This window comes from Parasteatoda tepidariorum, chromosome 2 (genome assembly GCF_982258835.1).
Source record: "Parasteatoda tepidariorum strain Cologne lab strain chromosome 2, Ptep-v5.0, whole genome shotgun sequence".
NCBI lineage: Eukaryota > Metazoa > Arthropoda > Arachnida > Araneae > Theridiidae > Parasteatoda > Parasteatoda tepidariorum.
The window spans coordinates 33,276,083-33,298,197 of NC_141756.1; the positions used below are offsets into that span (position 1 = coordinate 33,276,083).

General features: G+C 38.4%; 28 non-coding genes across 28 annotated transcripts; all 28 read right to left on the reverse strand.

Annotated features, from left to right (window-relative positions):
• Window positions 1-459: 459 nt before the first annotated feature.
• LOC147814920 (U6 spliceosomal RNA) lies at window positions 460-566 on the reverse strand. The gene has a single exon (XR_015432227.1). It is a non-coding gene; the product is annotated as a U6 spliceosomal RNA (small nuclear RNA).
• A 317-nt stretch (window positions 567-883) lies between these two features.
• Window positions 884-1,002, reverse strand: LOC147814921 (U5 spliceosomal RNA). Its single transcript, XR_015432029.1, has one exon. It is a non-coding gene; the product is annotated as a U5 spliceosomal RNA (small nuclear RNA).
• Window positions 1,003-2,053: 1,051 nt separating this feature from the next.
• On the reverse strand, window positions 2,054-2,160 carry LOC147814922 (U6 spliceosomal RNA). The gene has a single exon (XR_015432238.1). It is a non-coding gene; the product is annotated as a U6 spliceosomal RNA (small nuclear RNA).
• A 317-nt stretch (window positions 2,161-2,477) lies between these two features.
• LOC147814923 (U5 spliceosomal RNA) lies at window positions 2,478-2,596 on the reverse strand. The gene has a single exon (XR_015432030.1). It is a non-coding gene; the product is annotated as a U5 spliceosomal RNA (small nuclear RNA).
• Window positions 2,597-3,647: 1,051 nt separating this feature from the next.
• LOC147814924 (U6 spliceosomal RNA) lies at window positions 3,648-3,754 on the reverse strand. Its single transcript, XR_015431946.1, has one exon. It is a non-coding gene; the product is annotated as a U6 spliceosomal RNA (small nuclear RNA).
• A 317-nt stretch (window positions 3,755-4,071) lies between these two features.
• LOC147814925 (U5 spliceosomal RNA) lies at window positions 4,072-4,190 on the reverse strand. Its single transcript, XR_015432031.1, has one exon. It is a non-coding gene; the product is annotated as a U5 spliceosomal RNA (small nuclear RNA).
• Window positions 4,191-5,241: 1,051 nt separating this feature from the next.
• Window positions 5,242-5,348, reverse strand: LOC147814926 (U6 spliceosomal RNA). The gene has a single exon (XR_015431957.1). It is a non-coding gene; the product is annotated as a U6 spliceosomal RNA (small nuclear RNA).
• Window positions 5,349-5,665: 317 nt separating this feature from the next.
• LOC147814927 (U5 spliceosomal RNA) lies at window positions 5,666-5,784 on the reverse strand. The gene has a single exon (XR_015432033.1). It is a non-coding gene; the product is annotated as a U5 spliceosomal RNA (small nuclear RNA).
• Window positions 5,785-6,835: 1,051 nt separating this feature from the next.
• LOC147814928 (U6 spliceosomal RNA) lies at window positions 6,836-6,942 on the reverse strand. The gene has a single exon (XR_015431968.1). It is a non-coding gene; the product is annotated as a U6 spliceosomal RNA (small nuclear RNA).
• A 317-nt stretch (window positions 6,943-7,259) lies between these two features.
• LOC147814929 (U5 spliceosomal RNA) lies at window positions 7,260-7,378 on the reverse strand. The gene has a single exon (XR_015432034.1). It is a non-coding gene; the product is annotated as a U5 spliceosomal RNA (small nuclear RNA).
• Window positions 7,379-8,429: 1,051 nt separating this feature from the next.
• On the reverse strand, window positions 8,430-8,536 carry LOC147814930 (U6 spliceosomal RNA). Its single transcript, XR_015431979.1, has one exon. It is a non-coding gene; the product is annotated as a U6 spliceosomal RNA (small nuclear RNA).
• Window positions 8,537-8,853: 317 nt separating this feature from the next.
• On the reverse strand, window positions 8,854-8,972 carry LOC147814931 (U5 spliceosomal RNA). Its single transcript, XR_015432035.1, has one exon. It is a non-coding gene; the product is annotated as a U5 spliceosomal RNA (small nuclear RNA).
• Window positions 8,973-10,023: 1,051 nt separating this feature from the next.
• Window positions 10,024-10,130, reverse strand: LOC147814932 (U6 spliceosomal RNA). The gene has a single exon (XR_015431990.1). It is a non-coding gene; the product is annotated as a U6 spliceosomal RNA (small nuclear RNA).
• Window positions 10,131-10,447: 317 nt separating this feature from the next.
• Window positions 10,448-10,566, reverse strand: LOC147814933 (U5 spliceosomal RNA). Its single transcript, XR_015432036.1, has one exon. It is a non-coding gene; the product is annotated as a U5 spliceosomal RNA (small nuclear RNA).
• A 1,051-nt stretch (window positions 10,567-11,617) lies between these two features.
• Window positions 11,618-11,724, reverse strand: LOC147814934 (U6 spliceosomal RNA). Its single transcript, XR_015432001.1, has one exon. It is a non-coding gene; the product is annotated as a U6 spliceosomal RNA (small nuclear RNA).
• Window positions 11,725-12,041: 317 nt separating this feature from the next.
• Window positions 12,042-12,160, reverse strand: LOC147814935 (U5 spliceosomal RNA). Its single transcript, XR_015432037.1, has one exon. It is a non-coding gene; the product is annotated as a U5 spliceosomal RNA (small nuclear RNA).
• Window positions 12,161-13,211: 1,051 nt separating this feature from the next.
• Window positions 13,212-13,318, reverse strand: LOC147814936 (U6 spliceosomal RNA). Its single transcript, XR_015432012.1, has one exon. It is a non-coding gene; the product is annotated as a U6 spliceosomal RNA (small nuclear RNA).
• A 317-nt stretch (window positions 13,319-13,635) lies between these two features.
• On the reverse strand, window positions 13,636-13,753 carry LOC147814937 (U5 spliceosomal RNA). The gene has a single exon (XR_015432167.1). It is a non-coding gene; the product is annotated as a U5 spliceosomal RNA (small nuclear RNA).
• A 1,051-nt stretch (window positions 13,754-14,804) lies between these two features.
• LOC147814938 (U6 spliceosomal RNA) lies at window positions 14,805-14,911 on the reverse strand. Its single transcript, XR_015432023.1, has one exon. It is a non-coding gene; the product is annotated as a U6 spliceosomal RNA (small nuclear RNA).
• A 317-nt stretch (window positions 14,912-15,228) lies between these two features.
• On the reverse strand, window positions 15,229-15,347 carry LOC147814939 (U5 spliceosomal RNA). The gene has a single exon (XR_015432038.1). It is a non-coding gene; the product is annotated as a U5 spliceosomal RNA (small nuclear RNA).
• Window positions 15,348-16,398: 1,051 nt separating this feature from the next.
• On the reverse strand, window positions 16,399-16,505 carry LOC147814940 (U6 spliceosomal RNA). The gene has a single exon (XR_015432032.1). It is a non-coding gene; the product is annotated as a U6 spliceosomal RNA (small nuclear RNA).
• Window positions 16,506-16,821: 316 nt separating this feature from the next.
• LOC147814941 (U5 spliceosomal RNA) lies at window positions 16,822-16,940 on the reverse strand. Its single transcript, XR_015432039.1, has one exon. It is a non-coding gene; the product is annotated as a U5 spliceosomal RNA (small nuclear RNA).
• A 1,050-nt stretch (window positions 16,941-17,990) lies between these two features.
• LOC147814942 (U6 spliceosomal RNA) lies at window positions 17,991-18,097 on the reverse strand. The gene has a single exon (XR_015432043.1). It is a non-coding gene; the product is annotated as a U6 spliceosomal RNA (small nuclear RNA).
• A 317-nt stretch (window positions 18,098-18,414) lies between these two features.
• Window positions 18,415-18,533, reverse strand: LOC147814943 (U5 spliceosomal RNA). Its single transcript, XR_015432040.1, has one exon. It is a non-coding gene; the product is annotated as a U5 spliceosomal RNA (small nuclear RNA).
• Window positions 18,534-19,582: 1,049 nt separating this feature from the next.
• Window positions 19,583-19,689, reverse strand: LOC147814944 (U6 spliceosomal RNA). The gene has a single exon (XR_015432055.1). It is a non-coding gene; the product is annotated as a U6 spliceosomal RNA (small nuclear RNA).
• Window positions 19,690-20,006: 317 nt separating this feature from the next.
• LOC147814945 (U5 spliceosomal RNA) lies at window positions 20,007-20,125 on the reverse strand. Its single transcript, XR_015432041.1, has one exon. It is a non-coding gene; the product is annotated as a U5 spliceosomal RNA (small nuclear RNA).
• A 1,049-nt stretch (window positions 20,126-21,174) lies between these two features.
• On the reverse strand, window positions 21,175-21,281 carry LOC147814946 (U6 spliceosomal RNA). The gene has a single exon (XR_015432066.1). It is a non-coding gene; the product is annotated as a U6 spliceosomal RNA (small nuclear RNA).
• A 318-nt stretch (window positions 21,282-21,599) lies between these two features.
• On the reverse strand, window positions 21,600-21,718 carry LOC147814947 (U5 spliceosomal RNA). The gene has a single exon (XR_015432042.1). It is a non-coding gene; the product is annotated as a U5 spliceosomal RNA (small nuclear RNA).
• Window positions 21,719-22,115: the final 397 nt, after the last annotated feature.

The following is a 22,115-nucleotide window of genomic DNA, read 5'->3' on the forward strand; positions in this document are numbered from 1 at the left end:
TCATTCTCAAAGCTATTTTCTTTCTCCAATGTCTGATGAAATAACTAATAGTAGATATTTTTCTTGCCAAATGTAACAAACAATAGATAATTTTTTTTGCCAAATTCTGTATATTTGCTGGAACTTTTAAGAGACTACAATGTTCCCTGATACTTTTCTTTCCCCAAACAAAGTAGTAAAAAATAGACTTTTATAACCGATACTTTTATTTATTAATTTTTTTTTTTTATGTACCGCATCGTAGATTTTGTTCCGTTGAAGGAAAACTAAATTTATATTCATTTTGCTTGCTCTTTCTTTATTAGAGGAGGAAAAATTGAAAGCAAGCTGTTCACAATACCGAATAAAGCTTTTCAGTAATAAGTAGGCGTTTCCCTTTCTAGCATACCTCTGAGTTTTCTGATGTCAAAAGCTTCCAGCATAGAGTAAAAGTTTCTCTTTAAACGACGAAATAAGACAAAAAATGTGGAACGCTTCACGATTTTGCGTGTCATCCTTGCGCAGGGGCCATGCTAATCTTCTCTGTATCGTTCCAATTTTAGTATATGTACTGCCGAAGCAAGTACACTAGAGGACTGGTTAGAGTTTTCTTATATACTATGCTTGAAGTAGAAATATATTAGAGTGGTAGCCGTTTTTGAATTATTTATTGGGTTTCTTTCTTCGGCGAAGCCCTAGACAGGAGAGCGGCGCATGCGCGTGGACTTTGAGAAAAACATCTCCTCAGTATCGCGCGAGACTCGTGTCTCTTTCATTCAGCTCGAGCAGAAAATGATGGTACGAAGAAATAAGATCTATCTCTCCTTCGACAGCGTAGCTGCGGCAAGAGCCGGATAGAAAAGTTCCGCCCACCATCTTCCCGAATTCTTTTCTTAGTTTTATAACCCCACCGTTGGATGGGGTTCCAAAAATTGAGTCAAGCTCATTAAATTGTTCCTCTCCACGGTAATCTTTAGTAAAAGGCGAAAGATTAACTCGATGGATGAAGAGAAACCAGAGCATGTGAATGCCATATTTCAGTTTTTACATGTAAGATTTTAAAAAGAACAAAAAGTGGTACCTTCGCTTTTTCGAAATTGCGCACACTATCTAATTAACGTGCAATGCCCCCTCGTATCGCTATGTGGATTTATTCTCTTTAGCTTGCGATTCTATTTCGGAAGAAAAAAAAATGAAGGAGATAGTAACTCTTTTCGTCACGGTCCTCCCTTCAAATTGCGCGACTTGTTAAAATAAGTTTATAGAGCAAAAAGCTATACGTTACTTGAGATTCGCTTCATGTAAGATTCGCTTCATTCGAGCTTACCTGAACAACGCAAACTTGTTTGAAGTGGGCGTAAAGAGTAAGCCGAATGAGAGAGAAATAATATTGTCATTTGCGTGTCTGCTTTTTATGTAATTATTTGTCGCATGATAATGCCATCCTCGGGCTTCAAACCCACTGCTCGGCAGTTGGAAGCATTACCACGGAACCAACATAGCACAGCTATGCTATGGACGGGGAGGATCCTTCAAAATAATGCAAACATTTCTCTCATAATTTCAGTGGTAGATATCTAAAAAGTAAAAGTTGTAAGTACTAATAATAATGTTGTGTCGGATGGTGACTGAAATTCACGATGAGGTTAATGAGGATTTGAGATAGCCAACAACACGGGCAATTAATCTCAGTTGCATTTGTCGAGCACACTGCAAATTCTGTATATTTGCTGGAACTTTTAAGAGACTACAATGTTCCCTGATACTTTTCTTTCCCCAAACAAAGTAGTAAAAAATAGACTTTTATAACCGATACTTTTATTTATTAATTTTTTTTTTTTTTATGTACCGCATCGTAGATTTTGTTCCGTTGAAGGAAAACTAAATTTATATTCATTTTGCTTGCTCTTTCTTTATTAGAGGAGGAAAAATTGAAAGCAAGCTGTTCACAATACCGAATAAAGCTTTTCAGTAATAAGTAGGCGTTTCCCTTTCTAGCATACCTCTGAGTTTTCTGATGTCAAAAGCTTCCAGCATAGAGTAAAAGTTTCTCTTTAAACGACGAAATAAGACAAAAAATGTGGAACGCTTCACGATTTTGCGTGTCATCCTTGCGCAGGGGCCATGCTAATCTTCTCTGTATCGTTCCAATTTTAGTATATGTACTGCCGAAGCAAGTACACTAGAGGACTGGTTAGAGTTTTCTTATATACTATGCTTGAAGTAGAAATATATTAGAGTGGTAGCCGTTTTTGAATTATTTATTGGGTTTCTTTCTTCGGCGAAGCCCTAGACAGGAGAGCGGCGCATGCGCGTGGACTTTGAGAAAAACATCTCCTCAGTATCGCGCGAGACTCGTGTCTCTTTCATTCAGCTCGAGCAGAAAATGATGGTACGAAGAAATAAGATCTATCTCTCCTTCGACAGCGTAGCTGCGGCAAGAGCCGGATAGAAAAGTTCCGCCCACCATCTTCCCGAATTCTTTTCTTAGTTTTATAACCCCACCGTTGGATGGGGTTCCAAAAATTGAGTCAAGCTCATTAAATTGTTCCTCTCCACGGTAATCTTTAGTAAAAGGCGAAAGATTAACTCGATGGATGAAGAGAAACCAGAGCATGTGAATGCCATATTTCAGTTTTTACATGTAAGATTTTAAAAAGAACAAAAAGTGGTACCTTCGCTTTTTCGAAATTGCGCACACTATCTAATTAACGTGCAATGCCCCCTCGTATCGCTATGTGGATTTATTCTCTTTAGCTTGCGATTCTATTTCGGAAGAAAAAAAAATGAAGGAGATAGTAACTCTTTTCGTCACGGTCCTCCCTTCAAATTGCGCGACTTGTTAAAATAAGTTTATAGAGCAAAAAGCTATACGTTACTTGAGATTCGCTTCATGTAAGATTCGCTTCATTCGAGCTTACCTGAACAACGCAAACTTGTTTGAAGTGGGCGTAAAGAGTAAGCCGAATGAGAGAGAAATAATATTGTCATTTGCGTGTCTGCTTTTTATGTAATTATTTGTCGCATGATAATGCCATCCTCGGGCTTCAAACCCACTGCTCGGCAGTTGGAAGCATTACCACGGAACCAACATAGCACAGCTATGCTATGGACGGGGAGGATCCTTCAAAATAATGCAAACATTTCTCTCATAATTTCAGTGGTAGATATCTAAAAAGTAAAAGTTGTAAGTACTAATAATAATGTTGTGTCGGATGGTGACTGAAATTCACGATGAGGTTAATGAGGATTTGAGATAGCCAACAACACGGGCAATTAATCTCAGTTGCATTTGTCGAGCACACTGCAAATTCTGTATATTTGCTGGAACTTTTAAGAGACTACAATGTTCCCTGATACTTTTCTTTCCCCAAACAAAGTAGTAAAAAATAGACTTTTATAACCGATACTTTTATTTATTAATTTTTTTTTTTTTTATGTACCGCATCGTAGATTTTGTTCCGTTGAAGGAAAACTAAATTTATATTCATTTTGCTTGCTCTTTCTTTATTAGAGGAGGAAAAATTGAAAGCAAGCTGTTCACAATACCGAATAAAGCTTTTCAGTAATAAGTAGGCGTTTCCCTTTCTAGCATACCTCTGAGTTTTCTGATGTCAAAAGCTTCCAGCATAGAGTAAAAGTTTCTCTTTAAACGACGAAATAAGACAAAAAATGTGGAACGCTTCACGATTTTGCGTGTCATCCTTGCGCAGGGGCCATGCTAATCTTCTCTGTATCGTTCCAATTTTAGTATATGTACTGCCGAAGCAAGTACACTAGAGGACTGGTTAGAGTTTTCTTATATACTATGCTTGAAGTAGAAATATATTAGAGTGGTAGCCGTTTTTGAATTATTTATTGGGTTTCTTTCTTCGGCGAAGCCCTAGACAGGAGAGCGGCGCATGCGCGTGGACTTTGAGAAAAACATCTCCTCAGTATCGCGCGAGACTCGTGTCTCTTTCATTCAGCTCGAGCAGAAAATGATGGTACGAAGAAATAAGATCTATCTCTCCTTCGACAGCGTAGCTGCGGCAAGAGCCGGATAGAAAAGTTCCGCCCACCATCTTCCCGAATTCTTTTCTTAGTTTTATAACCCCACCGTTGGATGGGGTTCCAAAAATTGAGTCAAGCTCATTAAATTGTTCCTCTCCACGGTAATCTTTAGTAAAAGGCGAAAGATTAACTCGATGGATGAAGAGAAACCAGAGCATGTGAATGCCATATTTCAGTTTTTACATGTAAGATTTTAAAAAGAACAAAAAGTGGTACCTTCGCTTTTTCGAAATTGCGCACACTATCTAATTAACGTGCAATGCCCCCTCGTATCGCTATGTGGATTTATTCTCTTTAGCTTGCGATTCTATTTCGGAAGAAAAAAAAATGAAGGAGATAGTAACTCTTTTCGTCACGGTCCTCCCTTCAAATTGCGCGACTTGTTAAAATAAGTTTATAGAGCAAAAAGCTATACGTTACTTGAGATTCGCTTCATGTAAGATTCGCTTCATTCGAGCTTACCTGAACAACGCAAACTTGTTTGAAGTGGGCGTAAAGAGTAAGCCGAATGAGAGAGAAATAATATTGTCATTTGCGTGTCTGCTTTTTATGTAATTATTTGTCGCATGATAATGCCATCCTCGGGCTTCAAACCCACTGCTCGGCAGTTGGAAGCATTACCACGGAACCAACATAGCACAGCTATGCTATGGACGGGGAGGATCCTTCAAAATAATGCAAACATTTCTCTCATAATTTCAGTGGTAGATATCTAAAAAGTAAAAGTTGTAAGTACTAATAATAATGTTGTGTCGGATGGTGACTGAAATTCACGATGAGGTTAATGAGGATTTGAGATAGCCAACAACACGGGCAATTAATCTCAGTTGCATTTGTCGAGCACACTGCAAATTCTGTATATTTGCTGGAACTTTTAAGAGACTACAATGTTCCCTGATACTTTTCTTTCCCCAAACAAAGTAGTAAAAAATAGACTTTTATAACCGATACTTTTATTTATTAATTTTTTTTTTTTTTATGTACCGCATCGTAGATTTTGTTCCGTTGAAGGAAAACTAAATTTATATTCATTTTGCTTGCTCTTTCTTTATTAGAGGAGGAAAAATTGAAAGCAAGCTGTTCACAATACCGAATAAAGCTTTTCAGTAATAAGTAGGCGTTTCCCTTTCTAGCATACCTCTGAGTTTTCTGATGTCAAAAGCTTCCAGCATAGAGTAAAAGTTTCTCTTTAAACGACGAAATAAGACAAAAAATGTGGAACGCTTCACGATTTTGCGTGTCATCCTTGCGCAGGGGCCATGCTAATCTTCTCTGTATCGTTCCAATTTTAGTATATGTACTGCCGAAGCAAGTACACTAGAGGACTGGTTAGAGTTTTCTTATATACTATGCTTGAAGTAGAAATATATTAGAGTGGTAGCCGTTTTTGAATTATTTATTGGGTTTCTTTCTTCGGCGAAGCCCTAGACAGGAGAGCGGCGCATGCGCGTGGACTTTGAGAAAAACATCTCCTCAGTATCGCGCGAGACTCGTGTCTCTTTCATTCAGCTCGAGCAGAAAATGATGGTACGAAGAAATAAGATCTATCTCTCCTTCGACAGCGTAGCTGCGGCAAGAGCCGGATAGAAAAGTTCCGCCCACCATCTTCCCGAATTCTTTTCTTAGTTTTATAACCCCACCGTTGGATGGGGTTCCAAAAATTGAGTCAAGCTCATTAAATTGTTCCTCTCCACGGTAATCTTTAGTAAAAGGCGAAAGATTAACTCGATGGATGAAGAGAAACCAGAGCATGTGAATGCCATATTTCAGTTTTTACATGTAAGATTTTAAAAAGAACAAAAAGTGGTACCTTCGCTTTTTCGAAATTGCGCACACTATCTAATTAACGTGCAATGCCCCCTCGTATCGCTATGTGGATTTATTCTCTTTAGCTTGCGATTCTATTTCGGAAGAAAAAAAAATGAAGGAGATAGTAACTCTTTTCGTCACGGTCCTCCCTTCAAATTGCGCGACTTGTTAAAATAAGTTTATAGAGCAAAAAGCTATACGTTACTTGAGATTCGCTTCATGTAAGATTCGCTTCATTCGAGCTTACCTGAACAACGCAAACTTGTTTGAAGTGGGCGTAAAGAGTAAGCCGAATGAGAGAGAAATAATATTGTCATTTGCGTGTCTGCTTTTTATGTAATTATTTGTCGCATGATAATGCCATCCTCGGGCTTCAAACCCACTGCTCGGCAGTTGGAAGCATTACCACGGAACCAACATAGCACAGCTATGCTATGGACGGGGAGGATCCTTCAAAATAATGCAAACATTTCTCTCATAATTTCAGTGGTAGATATCTAAAAAGTAAAAGTTGTAAGTACTAATAATAATGTTGTGTCGGATGGTGACTGAAATTCACGATGAGGTTAATGAGGATTTGAGATAGCCAACAACACGGGCAATTAATCTCAGTTGCATTTGTCGAGCACACTGCAAATTCTGTATATTTGCTGGAACTTTTAAGAGACTACAATGTTCCCTGATACTTTTCTTTCCCCAAACAAAGTAGTAAAAAATAGACTTTTATAACCGATACTTTTATTTATTAATTTTTTTTTTTTTTATGTACCGCATCGTAGATTTTGTTCCGTTGAAGGAAAACTAAATTTATATTCATTTTGCTTGCTCTTTCTTTATTAGAGGAGGAAAAATTGAAAGCAAGCTGTTCACAATACCGAATAAAGCTTTTCAGTAATAAGTAGGCGTTTCCCTTTCTAGCATACCTCTGAGTTTTCTGATGTCAAAAGCTTCCAGCATAGAGTAAAAGTTTCTCTTTAAACGACGAAATAAGACAAAAAATGTGGAACGCTTCACGATTTTGCGTGTCATCCTTGCGCAGGGGCCATGCTAATCTTCTCTGTATCGTTCCAATTTTAGTATATGTACTGCCGAAGCAAGTACACTAGAGGACTGGTTAGAGTTTTCTTATATACTATGCTTGAAGTAGAAATATATTAGAGTGGTAGCCGTTTTTGAATTATTTATTGGGTTTCTTTCTTCGGCGAAGCCCTAGACAGGAGAGCGGCGCATGCGCGTGGACTTTGAGAAAAACATCTCCTCAGTATCGCGCGAGACTCGTGTCTCTTTCATTCAGCTCGAGCAGAAAATGATGGTACGAAGAAATAAGATCTATCTCTCCTTCGACAGCGTAGCTGCGGCAAGAGCCGGATAGAAAAGTTCCGCCCACCATCTTCCCGAATTCTTTTCTTAGTTTTATAACCCCACCGTTGGATGGGGTTCCAAAAATTGAGTCAAGCTCATTAAATTGTTCCTCTCCACGGTAATCTTTAGTAAAAGGCGAAAGATTAACTCGATGGATGAAGAGAAACCAGAGCATGTGAATGCCATATTTCAGTTTTTACATGTAAGATTTTAAAAAGAACAAAAAGTGGTACCTTCGCTTTTTCGAAATTGCGCACACTATCTAATTAACGTGCAATGCCCCCTCGTATCGCTATGTGGATTTATTCTCTTTAGCTTGCGATTCTATTTCGGAAGAAAAAAAAATGAAGGAGATAGTAACTCTTTTCGTCACGGTCCTCCCTTCAAATTGCGCGACTTGTTAAAATAAGTTTATAGAGCAAAAAGCTATACGTTACTTGAGATTCGCTTCATGTAAGATTCGCTTCATTCGAGCTTACCTGAACAACGCAAACTTGTTTGAAGTGGGCGTAAAGAGTAAGCCGAATGAGAGAGAAATAATATTGTCATTTGCGTGTCTGCTTTTTATGTAATTATTTGTCGCATGATAATGCCATCCTCGGGCTTCAAACCCACTGCTCGGCAGTTGGAAGCATTACCACGGAACCAACATAGCACAGCTATGCTATGGACGGGGAGGATCCTTCAAAATAATGCAAACATTTCTCTCATAATTTCAGTGGTAGATATCTAAAAAGTAAAAGTTGTAAGTACTAATAATAATGTTGTGTCGGATGGTGACTGAAATTCACGATGAGGTTAATGAGGATTTGAGATAGCCAACAACACGGGCAATTAATCTCAGTTGCATTTGTCGAGCACACTGCAAATTCTGTATATTTGCTGGAACTTTTAAGAGACTACAATGTTCCCTGATACTTTTCTTTCCCCAAACAAAGTAGTAAAAAATAGACTTTTATAACCGATACTTTTATTTATTAATTTTTTTTTTTTTTATGTACCGCATCGTAGATTTTGTTCCGTTGAAGGAAAACTAAATTTATATTCATTTTGCTTGCTCTTTCTTTATTAGAGGAGGAAAAATTGAAAGCAAGCTGTTCACAATACCGAATAAAGCTTTTCAGTAATAAGTAGGCGTTTCCCTTTCTAGCATACCTCTGAGTTTTCTGATGTCAAAAGCTTCCAGCATAGAGTAAAAGTTTCTCTTTAAACGACGAAATAAGACAAAAAATGTGGAACGCTTCACGATTTTGCGTGTCATCCTTGCGCAGGGGCCATGCTAATCTTCTCTGTATCGTTCCAATTTTAGTATATGTACTGCCGAAGCAAGTACACTAGAGGACTGGTTAGAGTTTTCTTATATACTATGCTTGAAGTAGAAATATATTAGAGTGGTAGCCGTTTTTGAATTATTTATTGGGTTTCTTTCTTCGGCGAAGCCCTAGACAGGAGAGCGGCGCATGCGCGTGGACTTTGAGAAAAACATCTCCTCAGTATCGCGCGAGACTCGTGTCTCTTTCATTCAGCTCGAGCAGAAAATGATGGTACGAAGAAATAAGATCTATCTCTCCTTCGACAGCGTAGCTGCGGCAAGAGCCGGATAGAAAAGTTCCGCCCACCATCTTCCCGAATTCTTTTCTTAGTTTTATAACCCCACCGTTGGATGGGGTTCCAAAAATTGAGTCAAGCTCATTAAATTGTTCCTCTCCACGGTAATCTTTAGTAAAAGGCGAAAGATTAACTCGATGGATGAAGAGAAACCAGAGCATGTGAATGCCATATTTCAGTTTTTACATGTAAGATTTTAAAAAGAACAAAAAGTGGTACCTTCGCTTTTTCGAAATTGCGCACACTATCTAATTAACGTGCAATGCCCCCTCGTATCGCTATGTGGATTTATTCTCTTTAGCTTGCGATTCTATTTCGGAAGAAAAAAAAATGAAGGAGATAGTAACTCTTTTCGTCACGGTCCTCCCTTCAAATTGCGCGACTTGTTAAAATAAGTTTATAGAGCAAAAAGCTATACGTTACTTGAGATTCGCTTCATGTAAGATTCGCTTCATTCGAGCTTACCTGAACAACGCAAACTTGTTTGAAGTGGGCGTAAAGAGTAAGCCGAATGAGAGAGAAATAATATTGTCATTTGCGTGTCTGCTTTTTATGTAATTATTTGTCGCATGATAATGCCATCCTCGGGCTTCAAACCCACTGCTCGGCAGTTGGAAGCATTACCACGGAACCAACATAGCACAGCTATGCTATGGACGGGGAGGATCCTTCAAAATAATGCAAACATTTCTCTCATAATTTCAGTGGTAGATATCTAAAAAGTAAAAGTTGTAAGTACTAATAATAATGTTGTGTCGGATGGTGACTGAAATTCACGATGAGGTTAATGAGGATTTGAGATAGCCAACAACACGGGCAATTAATCTCAGTTGCATTTGTCGAGCACACTGCAAATTCTGTATATTTGCTGGAACTTTTAAGAGACTACAATGTTCCCTGATACTTTTCTTTCCCCAAACAAAGTAGTAAAAAATAGACTTTTATAACCGATACTTTTATTTATTAATTTTTTTTTTTTTTATGTACCGCATCGTAGATTTTGTTCCGTTGAAGGAAAACTAAATTTATATTCATTTTGCTTGCTCTTTCTTTATTAGAGGAGGAAAAATTGAAAGCAAGCTGTTCACAATACCGAATAAAGCTTTTCAGTAATAAGTAGGCGTTTCCCTTTCTAGCATACCTCTGAGTTTTCTGATGTCAAAAGCTTCCAGCATAGAGTAAAAGTTTCTCTTTAAACGACGAAATAAGACAAAAAATGTGGAACGCTTCACGATTTTGCGTGTCATCCTTGCGCAGGGGCCATGCTAATCTTCTCTGTATCGTTCCAATTTTAGTATATGTACTGCCGAAGCAAGTACACTAGAGGACTGGTTAGAGTTTTCTTATATACTATGCTTGAAGTAGAAATATATTAGAGTGGTAGCCGTTTTTGAATTATTTATTGGGTTTCTTTCTTCGGCGAAGCCCTAGACAGGAGAGCGGCGCATGCGCGTGGACTTTGAGAAAAACATCTCCTCAGTATCGCGCGAGACTCGTGTCTCTTTCATTCAGCTCGAGCAGAAAATGATGGTACGAAGAAATAAGATCTATCTCTCCTTCGACAGCGTAGCTGCGGCAAGAGCCGGATAGAAAAGTTCCGCCCACCATCTTCCCGAATTCTTTTCTTAGTTTTATAACCCCACCGTTGGATGGGGTTCCAAAAATTGAGTCAAGCTCATTAAATTGTTCCTCTCCACGGTAATCTTTAGTAAAAGGCGAAAGATTAACTCGATGGATGAAGAGAAACCAGAGCATGTGAATGCCATATTTCAGTTTTTACATGTAAGATTTTAAAAAGAACAAAAAGTGGTACCTTCGCTTTTTCGAAATTGCGCACACTATCTAATTAACGTGCAATGCCCCCTCGTATCGCTATGTGGATTTATTCTCTTTAGCTTGCGATTCTATTTCGGAAGAAAAAAAAATGAAGGAGATAGTAACTCTTTTCGTCACGGTCCTCCCTTCAAATTGCGCGACTTGTTAAAATAAGTTTATAGAGCAAAAAGCTATACGTTACTTGAGATTCGCTTCATGTAAGATTCGCTTCATTCGAGCTTACCTGAACAACGCAAACTTGTTTGAAGTGGGCGTAAAGAGTAAGCCGAATGAGAGAGAAATAATATTGTCATTTGCGTGTCTGCTTTTTATGTAATTATTTGTCGCATGATAATGCCATCCTCGGGCTTCAAACCCACTGCTCGGCAGTTGGAAGCATTACCACGGAACCAACATAGCACAGCTATGCTATGGACGGGGAGGATCCTTCAAAATAATGCAAACATTTCTCTCATAATTTCAGTGGTAGATATCTAAAAAGTAAAAGTTGTAAGTACTAATAATAATGTTGTGTCGGATGGTGACTGAAATTCACGATGAGGTTAATGAGGATTTGAGATAGCCAACAACACGGGCAATTAATCTCAGTTGCATTTGTCGAGCACACTGCAAATTCTGTATATTTGCTGGAACTTTTAAGAGACTACAATGTTCCCTGATACTTTTCTTTCCCCAAACAAAGTAGTAAAAAATAGACTTTTATAACCGATACTTTTATTTATTAATTTTTTTTTTTTTTATGTACCGCATCGTAGATTTTGTTCCGTTGAAGGAAAACTAAATTTATATTCATTTTGCTTGCTCTTTCTTTATTAGAGGAGGAAAAATTGAAAGCAAGCTGTTCACAATACCGAATAAAGCTTTTCAGTAATAAGTAGGCGTTTCCCTTTCTAGCATACCTCTGAGTTTTCTGATGTCAAAAGCTTCCAGCATAGAGTAAAAGTTTCTCTTTAAACGACGAAATAAGACAAAAAATGTGGAACGCTTCACGATTTTGCGTGTCATCCTTGCGCAGGGGCCATGCTAATCTTCTCTGTATCGTTCCAATTTTAGTATATGTACTGCCGAAGCAAGTACACTAGAGGACTGGTTAGAGTTTTCTTATATACTATGCTTGAAGTAGAAATATATTAGAGTGGTAGCCGTTTTTGAATTATTTATTGGGTTTCTTTCTTCGGCGAAGCCCTAGACAGGAGAGCGGCGCATGCGCGTGGACTTTGAGAAAAACATCTCCTCAGTATCGCGCGAGACTCGTGTCTCTTTCATTCAGCTCGAGCAGAAAATGATGGTACGAAGAAATAAGATCTATCTCTCCTTCGACAGCGTAGCTGCGGCAAGAGCCGGATAGAAAAGTTCCGCCCACCATCTTCCCGAATTCTTTTCTTAGTTTTATAACCCCACCGTTGGATGGGGTTCCAAAAATTGAGTCAAGCTCATTAAATTGTTCCTCTCCACGGTAATCTTTAGTAAAAGGCGAAAGATTAACTCGATGGATGAAGAGAAACCAGAGCATGTGAATGCCATATTTCAGTTTTTACATGTAAGATTTTAAAAAGAACAAAAAGTGGTACCTTCGCTTTTTCGAAATTGCGCACACTATCTAATTAACGTGCAATGCCCCCTCGTATCGCTATGTGGATTTATTCTCTTTAGCTTGCGATTCTATTTCGGAAGAAAAAAAAATGAAGGAGATAGTAACTCTTTTCGTCACGGTCCTCCCTTCAAATTGCGCGACTTGTTAAAATAAGTTTATAGAGCAAAAAGCTATACGTTACTTGAGATTCGCTTCATGTAAGATTCGCTTCATTCGAGCTTACCTGAACAACGCAAACTTGTTTGAAGTGGGCGTAAAGAGTAAGCCGAATGAGAGAGAAATAATATTGTCATTTGCGTGTCTGCTTTTTATGTAATTATTTGTCGCATGATAATGCCATCCTCGGGCTTCAAACCCACTGCTCGGCAGTTGGAAGCATTACCACGGAACCAACATAGCACAGCTATGCTATGGACGGGGAGGATCCTTCAAAATAATGCAAACATTTCTCTCATAATTTCAGTGGTAGATATCTAAAAAGTAAAAGTTGTAAGTACTAATAATAATGTTGTGTCGGATGGTGACTGAAATTCACGATGAGGTTAATGAGGATTTGAGATAGCCAACAACACGGGCAATTAATCTCAGTTGCATTTGTCGAGCACACTGCAAATTCTGTATATTTGCTGGAACTTTTAAGAGACTACAATGTTCCCTGATACTTTTCTTTCCCCAAACAAAGTAGTAAAAAATAGACTTTTATAACCGATACTTTTATTTATTAATTTTTTTTTTTTTTATGTACCGCATCGTAGATTTTGTTCCGTTGAAGGAAAACTAAATTTATATTCATTTTGCTTGCTCTTTCTTTATTAGAGGAGGAAAAATTGAAAGCAAGCTGTTCACAATACCGAATAAAGCTTTTCAGTAATAAGTAGGCGTTTCCCTTTCTAGCATACCTCTGAGTTTTCTGATGTCAAAAGCTTCCAGCATAGAGTAAAAGTTTCTCTTTAAACGACGAAATAAGACAAAAAATGTGGAACGCTTCACGATTTTGCGTGTCATCCTTGCGCAGGGGCCATGCTAATCTTCTCTGTATCGTTCCAATTTTAGTATATGTACTGCCGAAGCAAGTACACTAGAGGACTGGTTAGAGTTTTCTTATATACTATGCTTGAAGTAGAAATATATTAGAGTGGTAGCCGTTTTTGAATTATTTATTGGGTTTCTTTCTTCGGCGAAGCCCTAGACAGGAGAGCGGCGCATGCGCGTGGACTTTGAGAAAAACATCTCCTCAGTATCGCGCGAGACTCGTGTCTCTTTCATTCAGCTCGAGCAGAAAATGATGGTACGAAGAAATAAGATCTATCTCTCCTTCGACAGCGTAGCTGCGGCAAGAGCCGGATAGAAAAGTTCCGCCCACCATCTTCCCGAATTCTTTTCTTAGTTTTATAACCCCACCGTTGGATGGGGTTCCAAAAATTGAGTCAAGCTCATTAAATTGTTCCTCTCCACGGTAATCTTTAGTAAAAGGCGAAGATTAACTCGATGGATGAAGAGAAACCAGAGCATGTGAATGCCATATTTCAGTTTTTACATGTAAGATTTTAAAAAGAACAAAAAGTGGTACCTTCGCTTTTTCGAAATTGCGCACACTATCTAATTAACGTGCAATGCCCCCTCGTATCGCTATGTGGATTTATTCTCTTTAGCTTGCGATTCTATTTCGGAAGAAAAAAAAATGAAGGAGATAGTAACTCTTTTCGTCACGGTCCTCCCTTCAAATTGCGCGACTTGTTAAAATAAGTTTATAGAGCAAAAAGCTATACGTTACTTGAGATTCGCTTCATGTAAGATTCGCTTCATTCGAGCTTACCTGAACAACGCAAACTTGTTTGAAGTGGGCGTAAAGAGTAAGCCGAATGAGAGAGAAATAATATTGTCATTTGCGTGTCTGCTTTTTATGTAATTATTTGTCGCATGATAATGCCATCCTCGGGCTTCAAACCCACTGCTCGGCAGTTGGAAGCATTACCACGGAACCAACATAGCACAGCTATGCTATGGACGGGGAGGATCCTTCAAAATAATGCAAACATTTCTCTCATAATTTCAGTGGTAGATATCTAAAAAGTAAAAGTTGTAAGTACTAATAATAATGTTGTGTCGGATGGTGACTGAAATTCACGATGAGGTTAATGAGGATTTGAGATAGCCAACAACACGGGCAATTAATCTCAGTTGCATTTGTCGAGCACACTGCAAATTCTGTATATTTGCTGGAACTTTTAAGAGACTACAATGTTCCCTGATACTTTTCTTTCCCCAAACAAAGTAGTAAAAAATAGACTTTTATAACCGATACTTTTATTTATTAATTTTTTTTTTTTTTATGTACCGCATCGTAGATTTTGTTCCGTTGAAGGAAAACTAAATTTATATTCATTTTGCTTGCTCTTTCTTTATTAGAGGAGGAAAAATTGAAAGCAAGCTGTTCACAATACCGAATAAAGCTTTTCAGTAATAAGTAGGCGTTTCCCTTTCTAGCATACCTCTGAGTTTTCTGATGTCAAAAGCTTCCAGCATAGAGTAAAAGTTTCTCTTTAAACGACGAAATAAGACAAAAAATGTGGAACGCTTCACGATTTTGCGTGTCATCCTTGCGCAGGGGCCATGCTAATCTTCTCTGTATCGTTCCAATTTTAGTATATGTACTGCCGAAGCAAGTACACTAGAGGACTGGTTAGAGTTTTCTTATATACTATGCTTGAAGTAGAAATATATTAGAGTGGTAGCCGTTTTTGAATTATTTATTGGGTTTCTTTCTTCGGCGAAGCCCTAGACAGGAGAGCGGCGCATGCGCGTGGACTTTGAGAAAAACATCTCCTCAGTATCGCGCGAGACTCGTGTCTCTTTCATTCAGCTCGAGCAGAAAATGATGGTACGAAGAAATAAGATCTATCTCTCCTTCGACAGCGTAGCTGCGGCAAGAGCCGGATAGAAAAGTTCCGCCCACCATCTTCCCGAATTCTTTTCTTAGTTTTATAACCCCACCGTTGGATGGGGTTCCAAAAATTGAGTCAAGCTCATTAAATTGTTCCTCTCCACGGTAATCTTTAGTAAAAGGCGAAAGATTAACTCGATGGATGAAGAGAAACCAGAGCATGTGAATGCCATATTTCAGTTTTTACATGTAAGATTTTAAAAAGAACAAAAAGTGGTACCTTCGCTTTTTCGAAATTGCGCACACTATCTAATTAACGTGCAATGCCCCCTCGTATCGCTATGTGGATTTATTCTCTTTAGCTTGCGATTCTATTTCGGAAGAAAAAAAAATGAAGGAGATAGTAACTCTTTTCGTCACGGTCCTCCCTTCAAATTGCGCGACTTGTTAAAATAAGTTTATAGAGCAAAAAGCTATACGTTACTTGAGATTCGCTTCATGTAAGATTCGCTTCATTCGAGCTTACCTGAACAACGCAAACTTGTTTGAAGTGGGCGTAAAGAGTAAGCCGAATGAGAGAGAAATAATATTGTCATTTGCGTGTCTGCTTTTTATGTAATTATTTGTCGCATGATAATGCCATCCTCGGGCTTCAAACCCACTGCTCGGCAGTTGGAAGCATTACCACGGAACCAACATAGCACAGCTATGCTATGGACGGGGAGGATCCTTCAAAATAATGCAAACATTTCTCTCATAATTTCAGTGGTAGATATCTAAAAAGTAAAAGTTGTAAGTACTAATAATAATGTTGTGTCGGATGGTGACTGAAATTCACGATGAGGTTAATGAGGATTTGAGATAGCCAACAACACGGGCAATTAATCTCAGTTGCATTTGTCGAGCACACTGCAAATTCTGTATATTTGCTGGAACTTTTAAGAGACTACAATGTTCCCTGATACTTTTCTTTCCCCAAACAAAGTAGTAAAAAATAGACTTTTATAACCGATACTTTTATTTATTAATTTTTTTTTTTTTTATGTACCGCATCGTAGATTTTGTTCCGTTGAAGGAAAACTAAATTTATATTCATTTTGCTTGCTCTTTCTTTATTAGAGGAGGAAAAATTGAAAGCAAGCTGTTCACAATACCGAATAAAGCTTTTCAGTAATAAGTAGGCGTTTCCCTTTCTAGCATACCTCTGAGTTTTCTGATGTCAAAAGCTTCCAGCATAGAGTAAAAGTTTCTCTTTAAACGACGAAATAAGACAAAAAATGTGGAACGCTTCACGATTTTGCGTGTCATCCTTGCGCAGGGGCCATGCTAATCTTCTCTGTATCGTTCCAATTTTAGTATATGTACTGCCGAAGCAAGTACACTAGAGGACTGGTTAGAGTTTTCTTATATACTATGCTTGAAGTAGAAATATATTAGAGTGGTAGCCGTTTTTGAATTATTTATTGGGTTTCTTTCTTCGGCGAAGCCCTAGACAGGAGAGCGGCGCATGCGCGTGGACTTTGAGAAAAACATCTCCTCAGTATCGCGCGAGACTCGTGTCTCTTTCATTCAGCTCGAGCAGAAAATGATGGTACGAAGAAATAAGATCTATCTCTCCTTCGACAGCGTAGCTGCGGCAAGAGCCGGATAGAAAAGTTCCGCCCACCATCTTCCGAATTCTTTTCTTAGTTTTATAACCCCACCGTTGGATGGGGTTCCAAAAATTGAGTCAAGCTCATTAAATTGTTCCTCTCCACGGTAATCTTTAGTAAAAGGCGAAAGATTAACTCGATGGATGAAGAGAAACCAGAGCATGTGAATGCCATATTTCAGTTTTTACATGTAAGATTTTAAAAAGAACAAAAAGTGGTACCTTCGCTTTTTCGAAATTGCGCACACTATCTAATTAACGTGCAATGCCCCCTCGTATCGCTATGTGGATTTATTCTCTTTAGCTTGCGATTCTATTTCGGAAGAAAAAAAAATGAAGGAGATAGTAACTCTTTTCGTCACGGTCCTCCCTTCAAATTGCGCGACTTGTTAAAATAAGTTTATAGAGCAAAAAGCTATACGTTACTTGAGATTCGCTTCATGTAAGATTCGCTTCATTCGAGCTTACCTGAACAACGCAAACTTGTTTGAAGTGGGCGTAAAGAGTAAGCCGAATGAGAGAGAAATAATATTGTCATTTGCGTGTCTGCTTTTTATGTAATTATTTGTCGCATGATAATGCCATCCTCGGGCTTCAAACCCACTGCTCGGCAGTTGGAAGCATTACCACGGAACCAACATAGCACAGCTATGCTATGGACGGGGAGGATCCTTCAAAATAATGCAAACATTTCTCTCATAATTTCAGTGGTAGATATCTAAAAAGTAAAAGTTGTAAGTACTAATAATAATGTTGTGTCGGATGGTGACTGAAATTCACGATGAGGTTAATGAGGATTTGAGATAGCCAACAACACGGGCAATTAATCTCAGTTGCATTTGTCGAGCACACTGCAAATTCTGTATATTTGCTGGAACTTTTAAGAGACTACAATGTTCCCTGATACTTTTCTTTCCCCAAACAAAGTAGTAAAAAATAGACTTTTATAACCGATACTTTTATTTATTAATTTTTTTTTTTTTATGTACCGCATCGTAGATTTTGTTCCGTTGAAGGAAAACTAAATTTATATTCATTTTGCTTGCTCTTTCTTTATTAGAGGAGGAAAAATTGAAAGCAAGCTGTTCACAATACCGAATAAAGCTTTTCAGTAATAAGTAGGCGTTTCCCTTTCTAGCATACCTCTGAGTTTTCTGATGTCAAAAGCTTCCAGCATAGAGTAAAAGTTTCTCTTTAAACGACGAAATAAGACAAAAAATGTGGAACGCTTCACGATTTTGCGTGTCATCCTTGCGCAGGGGCCATGCTAATCTTCTCTGTATCGTTCCAATTTTAGTATATGTACTGCCGAAGCAAGTACACTAGAGGACTGGTTAGAGTTTTCTTATATACTATGCTTGAAGTAGAAATATATTAGAGTGGTAGCCGTTTTTGAATTATTTATTGGGTTTCTTTCTTCGGCGAAGCCCTAGACAGGAGAGCGGCGCATGCGCGTGGACTTTGAGAAAAACATCTCCTCAGTATCGCGCGAGACTCGTGTCTCTTTCATTCAGCTCGAGCAGAAAATGATGGTACGAAGAAATAAGATCTATCTCTCCTTCGACAGCGTAGCTGCGGCAAGAGCCGGATAGAAAAGTTCCGCCCACCATCTTCCCGAATTCTTTTCTTAGTTTTATAACCCCACCGTTGGATGGGGTTCCAAAAATTGAGTCAAGCTCATTAAATTGTTCCTCTCCACGGTAATCTTTAGTAAAAGGCGAAAGATTAACTCGATGGATGAAGAGAAACCAGAGCATGTGAATGCCATATTTCAGTTTTTACATGTAAGATTTTAAAAGAACAAAAAGTGGTACCTTCGCTTTTTCGAAATTGCGCACACTATCTAATTAACGTGCAATGCCCCCTCGTATCGCTATGTGGATTTATTCTCTTTAGCTTGCGATTCTATTTCGGAAGAAAAAAAAATGAAGGAGATAGTAACTCTTTTCGTCACGGTCCTCCCTTCAAATTGCGCGACTTGTTAAAATAAGTTTATAGAGCAAAAAGCTATACGTTACTTGAGATTCGCTTCATGTAAGATTCGCTTCATTCGAGCTTACCTGAACAACGCAAACTTGTTTGAAGTGGGCGTAAAGAGTAAGCCGAATGAGAGAGAAATAATATTGTCATTTGCGTGTCTGCTTTTTATGTAATTATTTGTCGCATGATAATGCCATCCTCGGGCTTCAAACCCACTGCTCGGCAGTTGGAAGCATTACCACGGAACCAACATAGCACAGCTATGCTATGGACGGGGAGGATCCTTCAAAATAATGCAAACATTTCTCTCATAATTTCAGTGGTAGATATCTAAAAAGTAAAAGTTGTAAGTACTAATAATAATGTTGTGTCGGATGGTGACTGAATTCACGATGAGGTTAATGAGGATTTGAGATAGCCAACAACACGGGCAATTAATCTCAGTTGCATTTGTCGAGCACACTGCAAATTCTGTATATTTGCTGGAACTTTTAAGAGACTACAATGTTCCCTGATACTTTTCTTTCCCCAAACAAAGTAGTAAAAAATAGACTTTTATAACCGATACTTTTATTTATTAATTTTTTTTTTTTTTATGTACCGCATCGTAGATTTTGTTCCGTTGAAGGAAAACTAAATTTATATTCATTTTGCTTGCTCTTTCTTTATTAGAGGAGGAAAAATTGAAAGCAAGCTGTTCACAATACCGAATAAAGCTTTTCAGTAATAAGTAGGCGTTTCCCTTTCTAGCATACCTCTGAGTTTTCTGATGTCAAAAGCTTCCAGCATAGAGTAAAAGTTTCTCTTTAAACGACGAAATAAGACAAAAAATGTGGAACGCTTCACGATTTTGCGTGTCATCCTTGCGCAGGGGCCATGCTAATCTTCTCTGTATCGTTCCAATTTTAGTATATGTACTGCCGAAGCAAGTACACTAGAGGACTGGTTAGAGTTTTCTTATATACTATGCTTGAAGTAGAAATATATTAGAGTGGTAGCCGTTTTTGAATTATTTATTGGGTTTCTTTCTTCGGCGAAGCCCTAGACAGGAGAGCGGCGCATGCGCGTGGACTTTGAGAAAAACATCTCCTCAGTATCGCGCGAGACTCGTGTCTCTTTCATTCAGCTCGAGCAGAAAATGATGGTACGAAGAAATAAGATCTATCTCTCCTTCGACAGCGTAGCTGCGGCAAGAGCCGGATAGAAAAGTTCCGCCCACCATCTTCCCGAATTCTTTTCTTAGTTTTATAACCCCACCGTTGGATGGGGTTCCAAAAATTGAGTCAAGCTCATTAAATTGTTCCTCTCCACGGTAATCTTTAGTAAAAGGCGAAAGATTAACTCGATGGATGAAGAGAAACCAGAGCATGTGAATGCCATATTTCAGTTTTTACATGTAAGATTTTAAAAAGAACAAAAAGTGGTACCTTCGCTTTTTCGAAATTGCGCACACTATCTAATTAACGTGCAATGCCCCCTCGTATCGCTATGTGGATTTATTCTCTTTAGCTTGCGATTCTATTTCGGAAGAAAAAAAATGAAGGAGATAGTAACTCTTTTCGTCACGGTCCTCCCTTCAAATTGCGCGACTTGTTAAAATAAGTTTATAGAGCAAAAAGCTATACGTTACTTGAGATTCGCTTCATGTAAGATTCGCTTCATTCGAGCTTACCTGAACAACGCAAACTTGTTTGAAGTGGGCGTAAAGAGTAAGCCGAATGAGAGAGAAATAATATTGTCATTTGCGTGTCTGCTTTTTATGTAATTATTTGTCGCATGATAATGCCATCCTCGGGCTTCAAACCCACTGCTCGGCAGTTGGAAGCATTACCACGGAACCAACATAGCACAGCTATGCTATGGACGGGGAGGATCCTTCAAAATAATGCAAACATTTCTCTCATAATTTCAGTGGTAGATATCTAAAAGTAAAAGTTGTAAGTACTAATAATAATGTTGTGTCGGATGGTGACTGAAATTCACGATGAGGTTAATGAGGATTTGAGATAGCCAACAACACGGGCAATTAATCTCAGTTGCATTTGTCGAGCACACTGCAAATTCTGTATATTTGCTGGAACTTTTAAGAGACTACAATGTTCCCTGATACTTTTCTTTCCCCAAACAAAGTAGTAAAAAATAGACTTTTATAACCGATACTTTTATTTATTAATTTTTTTTTTTTTTATGTACCGCATCGTAGATTTTGTTCCGTTGAAGGAAAACTAAATTTATATTCATTTTGCTTGCTCTTTCTTTATTAGAGGAGGAAAAATTGAAAGCAAGCTGTTCACAATACCGAATAAAGCTTTTCAGTAATAAGTAGGCGTTTCCCTTTCTAGCATACCTCTGAGTTTTCTGATGTCAAAAGCTTCCAGCATAGAGTAAAAGTTTCTCTTTAAACGACGAAATAAGACAAAAAATGTGGAACGCTTCACGATTTTGCGTGTCATCCTTGCGCAGGGGCCATGCTAATCTTCTCTGTATCGTTCCAATTTTAGTATATGTACTGCCGAAGCAAGTACACTAGAGGACTGGTTAGAGTTTTCTTATATACTATGCTTGAAGTAGAAATATATCTAGAGTGGTAGCCGTTTTTGAATTATTTATTGGGTTTCTTTCTTCGGCGAAGCCCTAGACAGGAGAGCGGCGCATGCGCGTGGACTTTGAGAAAAACATCTCCTCAGTATCGCGCGAGACTCGTGTCTCTTTCATTCAGCTCGAGCAGAAAATGATGGTACGAAGAAATAAGATCTATCTCTCCTTCGACAGCGTAGCTGCGGCAAGAGCCGGATAGAAAAGTTCCGCCCACCATCTTCCCGAATTCTTTTCTTAGTTTTATAACCCCACCGTTGGATGGGGTTCCAAAAATTGAGTCAAGCTCATTAAATTGTTCCTCTCCACGGTAATCTTTAGTAAAAGGCGAAAGATTAACTCGATGGATGAAGAGAAACCAGAGCATGTGAATGCCATATTTCAGTTTTTACATGTAAGATTTTAAAAAGAACAAAAAGTGGTACCTTCGCTTTTTCGAAATTGCGCACACTATCTAATTAACGTGCAATGCCCCCTCGTATCGCTATGTGGATTTATTCTCTTTAGCTTGCGATTCTATTTCGGAAGAAAAAAAAATGAAGGAGATAGTAACTCTTTTCGTCACGGTCCTCCCTTCAAATTGCGCGACTTGTTAAAATAAGTTTATAGAGCAAAAAGCTATACGTTACTTGAGATTCGCTTCATGTAAGATTCGCTTCATTCGAGCTTACCTGAACAACGCAAACTTGTTTGAAGTGGGCGTAAAGAGTAAGCCGAATGAGAGAGAAATAATATTGTCATTTGCGTGTCTGCTTTTTATGTAA